The sequence below is a fragment of the Dysidea avara genome, chromosome 1, assembly GCF_963678975.1.
Source record: "Dysidea avara chromosome 1, odDysAvar1.4, whole genome shotgun sequence".
NCBI lineage: Eukaryota > Metazoa > Porifera > Demospongiae > Dictyoceratida > Dysideidae > Dysidea > Dysidea avara.
This window is the reverse complement of record NC_089272.1, coordinates 13,813,736-13,825,015: the sequence shown is the minus strand read 5'-3', so window position 1 is coordinate 13,825,015 and position 11,280 is coordinate 13,813,736.

The following is an 11,280-nucleotide window of genomic DNA, read 5'->3' as shown; positions in this document are numbered from 1 at the left end:
TGAAAAGTGAAGTATCCATTACGCTTCGCTGTCGGCTATGTTCAACCCGTTACATAGCAATGCGAATCAAGAACTGTTTGAAAAGCACCTCTGCAATCAAAATAGCTACTATGAAAAAATACGGACAATTTCCGTTTCGAAGGGAATCCATCACGTGCTTAATCCGGGCTTGATGGACTGCCCTAGTGTGGTGTAGCCGACCCGCGCGCGTAGCGCGAGGGTCTGGTGTGACAGCCGCATTCAATACCTGTGCAGATGGAATGCAATTATAATTTGAAAATGCGCGAAATACGTGTACAATATTCTTATTAATTAATGCACCCGATCTTTCATTATCTCATAGATCCTTAACGTATCTGTCAGTGGAGTTACAACAACAACTATAGAAGAAGTCGCATCTAACAAGTAGTTATACACTCGTGGAAGACAAGCATAGTGCAAACTTTTCCCATAGCCTGTAGGAAGAATGGCGAATACATGACCAAGGGGTTCGACACCTTCGCAAATCTGTACGTGATTTGAAATCATTGAAACCTGATTTGTGATTTGAAAATTGATTTGAAACTTCACTTTAGATTGCCGTAGTGTGATTTGTGATGTTATTACTGTGTTCTGAAGGACAGTAGTTCATGATTAAAACTAGTATTGTACCACTGTGAGCTTGTTTTATTTTTATTTTTTTTAACTGCTTTTTAATGCAGGCAAGGCCTGCATTAATGGTCTGTGGGCAACTGGTGCCCACAGCCAGAAAAAGTATACGTACAACTTACATTTACAATTGAATGTATAAAATTACAGTCAAATTAAGTTAGCTGGCTAAGGTTATTACATACATTTACATTTGGTATATAGTTGAACTATCCTATAATTTTAAAACTTACATGTGTATTTAATAATAAACTTACTTATATAGCTAAGTACTTATTTTAAGAGAGAGCAAGAAAAAAAAAGATTAATTACTGCTGAAGTTTGGTGGGCGAGGAGACTTGGAGCAGGTACTACAAGGGCAAACAAAGTGCATACTGTGAGGATTGTCAGAGTTAAAATTGTTTGTAAAATGCTGCCAGAAGATCTTGAGTAACTGTGATTTAATGGTGGGAAAAGGTTGATTTAAGTCAAGTACTGGTAGACTGTTGTAGGTTCTTGGTAATCTGTTAAAGTAGAAGTTACTTTGTTTGTTGGATGATGTAAAATTGTGTTGAAGCTTGTTACTGGTGGAGGATCTGGTAGGATTGCGGCAAAAGTTAACATAGTTACTGATATTGAAATGATTAGATGGATGCTGGATTGATTTTACGAAGAAGAGTATGTCATAAAGATCATAGGTTGTATTGTTTAGAAATATGTTTTCGAGAGTAATTTTCAAGCAGTTTTAATTACTTACGTGGGCGAAACCGCTCGAGATTTCGTTGATTTGTGATTTGCTAGCTGTAGGGTGTACGTGATTTGGAGAGGTGTCGTACCCCTTGTACACCACTCCCCAAAACGAATTCCACTATAGCTAACGTCTCTTTGTTCTGGTTTCAAGGAAGAATACCCTAGTGATAATGCTGCAGATTCAGCAGCAGCCGGAATTTGATCTGTACAAACGGAAGTCATAGTGGCCTAAATTGGAAATCACGTCATAGAATGTTGTTAATTGGTCGCTAAGCGATCTGATTGGACGCACCAATTTTCCGTAAGGCAAGTACAGGTACTGAATGCGGCTGTCACCAGACTAGGACTGCTCTTGCCTATCACCCCCAGCACAAAAAAAGGCACGTGTTGGACAACTGTAAAAGACAATAGAAAAACAGAGTAACGCAGCAAGCATGTTACTATGACAAGCGGGACTCCACTTACACTAAATCCATTGGTGGTGGAGCCCTAGTGTAAGCACCAATGGATGAACCCGCACCTCGAATGCACTGAATAGCCGAACGAAACAGAGAAAAACCAAGACAACACCGAAGCCAACCCAGGACTACAGAGTATTCATCACCCCACTTAGCCGATAGGAGGGAAGCCAGACGCTTGTAGAAAACTGTGGTCTCGTGAGCCAACCCCTGTTGCCGACATAACGATAGGTGTAAAAGAAACATGCTCAACCTCACGAATTCTCTGACCATAATCTCGACGCTTGATATCCTCATGCTTCTTAAAGGTAGAAGAAAGCGATGAAGAACTGTTAGCTAGATGGGGCAAGTGGATTAAAAACACGAACATCAATAAAACCTCTCAGAACGACTACCCCAAAAACCATTCATGGCAATGTCCAAGCGAGCCCCTTCTTGAGTATTTGAGGTGGAAAGATGGAACTCATCAGGATTGTGGACGGGCTGCAGTTCTGGTTCAGTACACACCTGGGAGCACACCTCTGTCAAAAGGGTAGCATGCAGTGAGGTCCCTTATCTCATTGTGGCGAAGGGAAGGTAGTCCCCCTTTCGGACAAGAGAACACATGATCCACAGAGAATGAAGCCCCACAAGCACAAAAAGTTGGAGTACGGAGGGGAGGCCAACCGTAATGCAAAGCCAAGACATCTTGAAAGGCGGACTTATGTAGAGCAAAACCATGCTCATTCAAGGGGAGAGTTGTAAGCCAATTCGAAGCCCCCTTCACAGATGCTAGCTCCACTGCACGCTGCAGTGTGGGTTCCAACTGCTGACGCAATTCAGAAGAAGTCTTATAGAGTAAGTGTCTAACTTTGTTTTGCACACAGAAGATTTTCTAGACTGTTGGAAAGAAATAGCCTCAATGAAGCTCTTAGAATGGTCATGAATGCATAAACAACGAGGCTCAGTAATATGATGGGAAGCAGCCAACTCATTGTTACTTGTGATAGTTGGAATAAAAATACCAGGCCTCCACAATGAGCAGGAGGAGCAAACAATTGTCATAAATTAGCACAAGGCGGTGGTCAGCCTAATAAGGTAGGAATAAACAGTTGACAAATCACATCCTCAAGAGGTTGAAAGATCACACTGTCAAAGGGGACAGTCCGAGAAACAAATATCCAATGGCTCGACAAATCATGCGTAAAAGCACAGTAAGCAGCATGGGGCTGACTCTCCGCAAATCTAGCCTAAACAGTAATCTCTTCAGACCAGCCCTTGACCTTGTCAGCAACAAAGGATTGTATGTAACTCTCTGAACCTATGACAGCCCCTAAATAAGAACGGCCATTACTGGTAACTCTGATACCAGACCCACTGGAGGAAGAAATAGAGTCTTGAAACAAATGATCCTTCGTAACCAGCCAATTCTTGGCCACACTGACAAAGTACCCAAAAGAAGGGCCTAACTCACAAAGGCGGTCCCACCATTCACGCAAAGCACCTAATTTCCCACAAGCACAAGCATCATCAGCATACCAAATTTGTTCGACTCCTGATGGCAGTTACTGTATCAATGGAATGGTTGCCAAGGCATACAAAGGCATAGCTAAGGGGTCACCCTATGTAGTACCTTCTTCAGACATTAAAACCTCTCCAGAGATGAATAAACAAGCAGGAGATCAATATAATTATATTAATTAAAATTGTTGCAAAAGGAGGACAAATCTGTCTCACATTGTGCAAGGCCACTACTCTACAGCCAAATCGACACCTTTCCCTGTCAGGAAAGATGAATGGGACACAAAGGAGGACACTGGTTAGTCCATGAAGAATGCATTGTACATACTGCAGTATGCCAAAAGGTATCTGTTGGGCTGAAGCTCGGTGACGTCGAACAGTGAAAAAATCAGGCCTGTAGCCTTACCCATTATCGAGTTACGTTTGTCTGAAGGCATCAGTCAGTCAGTCACTTACTCAGTCAGTCAGTAGAAAATTCCATCAAATAAAAAAATTTTAAAATTCCGTAGCAACTTGTTGAAAGCGTTTCAGGTCGATCTGAAAGCTTGTTTGGGCTTAATTTTACCTAACCAATACTGCCTCATCGTCGCCAGGGAAATTGAGGCTGATTTTTGGGTGATATTATTTCGTGGGCCACGCCTATACTCCTTTGTGGTCCCTACTATACAGTTACTATCATACTGTATGATGGTAGATTGTGAAACCATATAAAATACACACAAAAATAACTTGACTTTATAGTTACTGTTTTGTGGTGCTAGGTTGCTATTTGAGTCTGACTGTTGTAATTAGTCCTAACGTGGATGCAACAGACACAGTGGACAAGGCAGTGCTGCAGCAGACACAAATGAAAAGACACAGTATAGTGAGTCTTTTTGTCCATTATCTCCTTCGTATCTGTTTCCTCGTTGTGCCTGCTGTGTCCAGTGTGTTACTGTGCCAGTTCTTTCTTCTTTGCCCTTAGGCCTGTGCCTAATCTTATTATGATGCTTACAATGCATATGTGAACAGTGTGTCCATTGCACCCAGTGTTCCTGCTAAGTTCAAGGCCTTTAAAATTTCAACACATATTAGGCAATTTAGTGGCTTCTATCAGAATGCAAATATTTTACTGCAGTACTGAAATATGTCTCCTGTTGAATGGCAGGGTGTAGTTGTGCCAACATGCCCTATTTTGGCAGATCCAGTCGCATTTATGCACTTCAAGGTTACCACCAAAATTAAATTAATGGACTTGTACAGAGCAGCTCATTTTGTATTTATTACTGTGTAGAACCTCCATCAGGGAGTATAAGGCACAGGAAAAATTACAATTATGCACAATAGATAGGATGATTAGCTACAAACTAGTTAAATAAATTATTATGAAGTTTATGATTGTTTAAATCTCTCAAGTGTTGTTCCTACTGCATCAGGGGGGTAAGTTGCTCCATAACTTTAGTGCTGATGGGAAGAGGGACAGTTTATTCTTGGTAAGGGTCTTATCATGGCCTTGAGTTGTGGTATGGAGAGGGATTAATTCACTGATGTGTATTGAATCAGTTTGTTGACAATTCTATTAAAAGTTATATACAAGTTTCATGTTATCTCTTCTTTGTGATAAAGGTGGGAGCAGTAGCACTTGCTTGGAAGGAGTAGTTTTTTGCTATAAAAAGAGTGGCTCGATGTTGCACCATTTCAAGTTTATGTATGTGGGCTCAAAGCTGTACAAGTATAATCCAAAATTGGCCAGACCATTGTAAGGTAACAATTATTTTTGACAGTTGAAGTACAAAAACTTAAGTAATTAGATCTCTTTTGAGAAAACCAATAGTTGCATTTGCTTTTGTTACCACTCTATCAACATGATTGGTCCATTTGAAATGTTCATCGATATGTATATGTTGCATGAGATGACTGCTCAATTAAGTTCCGGCCAATGTAATATTTGGTAGCTGATAGGGAATGTCTATTACATATCTGTACATGAATACATTTAGATGGGCTGAAGGACATTAGCCAATGGTTTGCATGACCATTGGATAAGTGTATTCAAATCTTCCTGTAATGCCAGATGGTATTCATCTGATATGAATTGTCCTATACAGTAGCATATATGTCATCTGCATATAGCTGTACTTTGGATTTATCTGTTGAAGCCAACTTGAAGGTATATCATTCACATAGCAAATAAACAACAAGGGGGTTAGGACAGGACTCCTGATAATATTTCACTCGAATCATTACAATTACACTGTACCTCCAAGTATTTGTATGTTGTCATCACTTGAGTAGGCAACCTTACACCTTTGTAAAGAAAGTACTGGTTTGATTTTACTCTGCAAAATAGCTAATCAGCCATTGTATCTTACAAATTCTATCTAATTGTCTTCCATCTTCCAACTCCATCACCAATTAGCCAGATCAAGAAATGACATAGCAGCTAAAGTTCCCCCATTGTCAGCCAATCAAGATCTTTTTAGCTGAGTATTCCTTATTTCCAAGAACTATCTCCAAATGGAACTAATCAAAATAATGGTCACACCAACACCAACCCATTATTAGGTAGAGAATCTCTTTTATCTAGAATTGTTCACCATCAAGAGCCAGCCATACAAATTCCACAATATTTTTTGCCACAGACCTCCACCACCAGACAATTCCACCAACTACATTTTATATTACCATCATCACACTCCCAACATTATCAAGAATGCTTTTTTTACAGAACTGTTAAAGAATGGAATGAGCTGCCACCATCTAGTTATGACGAACTCCTGGACCAACATTTATAAGTCAATTTATATTATTGCATATATCAGCACATTGCTGTCTTTCCACTGAATATAATAAATCATAATCACTGAGTGTGGCCCCGACTAGACATTGGGTGACCTGCAGTTCGAATCCTGGGGTTGGAGGGATTTTTTCCTTACTTTGGCTCCTTTTTTATAGAGCGGTAACACCTGACGTCACGGCAGTTACATAATCACTTCCGCGGGGCAGAAAATGTACGCTTGCATGGGTTTACTTCGCCTCAGGTTAGTCGAAACTGTCTTTCTAAATGGAACCACGTTATCAGAAGCAAAGAAGAGAGTAGTATAAGAGATATCCAAGTAGTGCCGATTGGTTTGATCCGTGCTGGGCGAGTTACGGCTGATAATTGGCAAAAATCTCGCAAAAAATGCCGTGCATGGGCACAAGGATTTTGACACTTTCAAAAGTACGATAGAAAACGTTTTTATCAGCAAATCGAAGTACAATAGTTTACTATTGACTTTGCCCCCACTTCTTGCCCCGCGGAAGTTGCGGTTACGCATTTTAACGTAATATTGTGACATAAAAGTTATCGCTCTATTACACCTTTTCAGCTATAAGTCACTTAGTCTAAGTCCTTGAAGTTAAGTTAGGTAATCCTAAGGCTGCAGCACATGTTGCTGTCAGACCTTCAGTGCTGGTCACTGTAAAGCACTAGTAACAATTAACATTCTTACTCGGTGATCAATAATCAAGACACACGATAGTGTGTCGTGCGGCCCAAGAAGCCGGCGCGCCACACCGTGAGTATATTAACAGGAAGAAAGAAAACGCAATTTTCACGCCTATGTAGCTCTGTGATCCCTTATCCGATTGGAACCAAAGTTGCTAGATACGTGCCGCCCAGTTAGGGGAGTCTACATACCAAATTTGAAGAAAATCGCTCCAGCCATTTCCGAGATACGAGCGAACAAAATTTCGTTTTAATTTCTTCGTTTTTTTCTTCTTCTACTTCTTCATTTCGCACACTTCGCAAAATCCGCCATAAAACACGAATTCGTGCTCAGATCGGGCTGGAATTTGGCACACTTAAAGGGCTTATTAAGGCGCATCTCTGTACCAACTTTGGTAGGAATCCGATGAACATTCACGGAGTTATGACCGATTATTTGCGTAAAATAAGGTCGAAGGTCTGTCACGCCTACAGGGTAAACCCCTTGAAGGAATCAGTTGAAAATTGATATGTAGATGGAGCAACTATCGTAGGAGTGCCTTTTTGTGATTTGAAAGGAATCGGAATATAGACCATGGAGATATGACACAAAACCCAACCTGTGTTAAAATTACGCGATCGATTTTTATGAATAAAAAACTATTAGTTTTCGTGTCTACCAGGCAAACCGCTTAGAACAACGAGCTGAAAATCAGTATGTAGCTGGAATAATCATCATGGAAAGTTCTTGCAGTAGTACAGAAGAATCGGATTACAAATCACTGAGTTACGATTCGAAAGGCAACTATGTGCAGCAAATGCGAGATCGAGATACTCTAATAAAACAGTCACCCTAATAAAGCATTCAGCTACATGTATAATTTACTCAGTTATATTACATTGCAAGTTATTCTGTAGGAAATTCAGCTACCAACAAGTCACCCTGTAGTCAGATCAGCTAGAAGAAGGTACCTAATAGAGAGTTCAGCTACAAAGAAGCCATCATGTAGAGAGTTCAGCTGAAATAAATCACCCTGTAGAGAATTCAGCTACAAACAAATTGCCCTGTAGAGAGATCAGCTAGAAGAAGTTACCTTGTAGAGAGTTCAGTTACAAAGAAACAATCATGCAAAGAGTTTAGATGCAAACAAATCACCCAGTACTCAGAAAGTTCCGCTATGAACAGATCACACTATAGAAAGTTCAGTTAGAAACAAGTCATCCTGTAGAGAGATCAGCTAGAAGAAGTCACATTGTAGAGAGTTCAGTTACAAAGAAACAATCATGCAAAGAGTTTAGCTGCAAACAAATCACCCAGTAAAAAGTTCCGCTATGAACAGATCACACTGTAGAGAGTTCAGTTAGAAACAAGTCATCCTGTAGAGAGTTCAGCTAGAAGAAGTTACATTGTAGAGAGTTCAGCTACAAACAAATCACCCTGTAGATAGTTCAGCTAGAAACAAGTCACCCTGTAGAGAGATCAGCTAGAAACAAGTCACCCGTAGAGAGTTCAGCTAGAAGAAGTTACATTGTAGAGAGTTCAGCTACAAAGAAACTACCATGTAGAGAGTTCAGCAGCAAACAAATCGCCCTGTAGAGAATTCAGCTACAAACAAATCACCCTGTAGAGAGTTCAGATAGAAACAAGTCAACCTGTAGAGAGTTCAGCTACAAAGAAACTACCATGTAGAGAGTTCAGCTGCAAACAAATTTCCCTGTAGAGACAAACAAATCATCCTGTAGAAAGATCAGCTATAAGAAGTTACCTTGTAGAGAGTTCAGCTACAAACAAATCACCCTGTAGAGGGTTCAGCTACAAACAAGTCACCCTGTAGAGAGTTCAGCTAGAAGAAGTTACATTGTAGAGAGTTCAGCTACAAGAAACTACCATGTAGAGAGTTCAGCAGCAAACAAATTTCCCTGTAGAGAATTCAGCTACAGACAAATCACCTTGTAGAAAGATCAGCTAGAAGAAGTTACCTTGTAGAGAGTTCAGCTACAAACAAATCACCCTGTAGAGAGTTCAGCTAGAAACAAGTCACCCTGTAGAAAGATCAGCTAGAAACAAGTCACCCTGTAGAGAGTTCAGCTAGAAGAAGTTACATTGTAGAGAGTTCAGCTACAATGAAACTACCATGTACAGAGTTCAGCTGCAAACAAATTTCCCTGTAGAGAATTCAGCTACAAACAAATCACCCTGTAGAAAGAACAGCTAGAAGAAGTTACCTTGTAGAGAGTTTAGCTGCAAACAAATCACCCAGTAAAAAGTTCCGCTATGAACAGATCACACTGTAGAGAGTTCAGTTAGAAACAAGTCATCTTGTAGAGAGATCAGCTAAAAGAAGTTACCTCGTAGAGAGTTCAGTTACAAAGAAACAATCATGCAAAGAGTTTAGCTGCAAACAAATCACCCAGTAAAAAGTTCCGCTATGAACAGATCACACTGTAGAGAGTTCAGTTAGAAACAAGTCATCCTGTAGATAGATCAGCTAGAAGAAGTCACTTTGTAGAGAGTTCAGCTACAAAGAAACCACCATGTAAGAGAGTTCAGCTGCAAACACATCACCTGTAGAGAGTTCAGCTAGGAACAAGTCACCCTGTACAGAGATCAGCTAGAAACAAGTCATCCTGTAGAGAGTTCAGCTAGAAGAAGTTACATTGTAGAGAGTTCAGCTACAAACAAATCACCCTGTAGATAGTTCAGCTAGAAACAAGTCACCCTGTAGAGAGATCAGCTAGAAACAAGTCACCCTGTAGAGAGTTCAGCTAGAAGAAGTTACATTGTAGAGAGTTCAGCTACAAAGAAACTACCATGTACAGAGTTCAGCTGCAAACAAATTGCCCTGTAGAGAATTCAGCTACAAACAAATCACCCTGTAGAAAGATCAGCTAGAAGAAGTTACCTTGTAGAAAATTCAGCTAGAAACAAATCACCCTGTAGAGAGTTCAGCTAGAAACAAGTTACACTGTAGAGAGATCAGCTAGAAACAAGTCACCCTGTAGAGAGTTCAGCTAGAAGAAGTCACATTGTAGAGAGTTCAGCTACAAAGAAACTACCATGTAGAGAATTCAGCTACAAACAAATCACCCTGTAGAGAGTTCAGCTAGAAACAAGTCACCCTGTAGAGAGATCAGCTAGAAACAAGCCACCCGTAGAGAGTTCAGCTAGAAGAAGTTACATTGTAGAGAGTTCAGCAGTTTAGCAGCAAACAAATCGCCCTGTAGAGAATTCAGCTACAAACAAATCACCCTGTAGAAAGATCAGCTAGAAGAAGTTACCTTGTAGAGAGTTGAGCTACAAACAAATCACCCTGTAGAGAGTTCAGCTACAAACAAGTCATCCGGTAGAGAGATCAGCTAGAAGGATCACCTTGCAGAGAGGTCACCTACAAAGAAATCACCCTGCTTCATCTTTTCTTCTTCCTGTAGTAAAGAAAAAATGACAGGTTAAAAAGCCCTAAAGCCGGCCATAGGCCAGCTTTGGGGTATACAAATACAAAAAGAAGTGAAATCTAATCCAAAACAGCCAAGCTGTAAAAAAAGAGTGCGGCCCTGAGAAAGGCTATGGTGAAAAAAGATGTGAAATCCAAGGTGGCGGCCAAGAAATGGCTGTGATGGTAGGTTAATGGTAAAAATTTTAATAACAACAATTCAGGTGAATTTGGTGCCCCTTGGTCTTGGCACAAAATTCACCTGAATTGTCGTTATTAAAATTTTTACCATTAACCTACCATCACAGCCATTGATGGTAGGTTAATGGAAAAAATTTTAATAACAACAATTCAGGTGAATTTGGTGCCCCTTGGTCTTGGCACAAAATTCACCTGAATTGTCGTTATTAAAATTTTTACCATTAACCTACCATCACAGCCATTTCTTGGCCGCCACCTTGGATTTCACATCTTTTTTCACCATAGCCTTTCTTAGTCTCGCGTGGCCAGACCGCTTTTTCTTCGTCACGGCGCTTATCGATTAGAGATTATAAGCGCCTACTCCGAAATAGGGTCTGGTCCAGAATCAATACGTAAACCCGTTTTCACACCCCAAGCAAGAGCTCGGGGTGTTTAATCAAGTTTCGTAATAAAACGTATACTTCCTTTTAAATTTCAAGCCATGTACGCACTGGAAATGCCATGAACGATAGCCGGTGGAGTTGATGAGACACTGGGGCTGGTTTTCTACGGTTAAAAAGGTCACGGATCAATTCCTTGTGAAAACGAAAATACTAAAGGCGGAGTGAGCAAGGAATCAACCCGTGTTCTTTTTAGCCTTAGAAAACCACCCTCAGTGTTTCTCATCGACTCTACCGGCTATCGTTCATGGCATTTCCAGTGCGTACGTGGCTTGAAAATTAAAAGGAAGTATACGTTTTATGACGAAACTTGATTAAACACACCGAGCTCTTGCTTGGGGTGTAAAAACGAGTTTACGTATTGATTCTGGACCAGACCCTATTTCGGAGTAGGCGCTTATAATCTCTAATCGATAAGCGCCGTG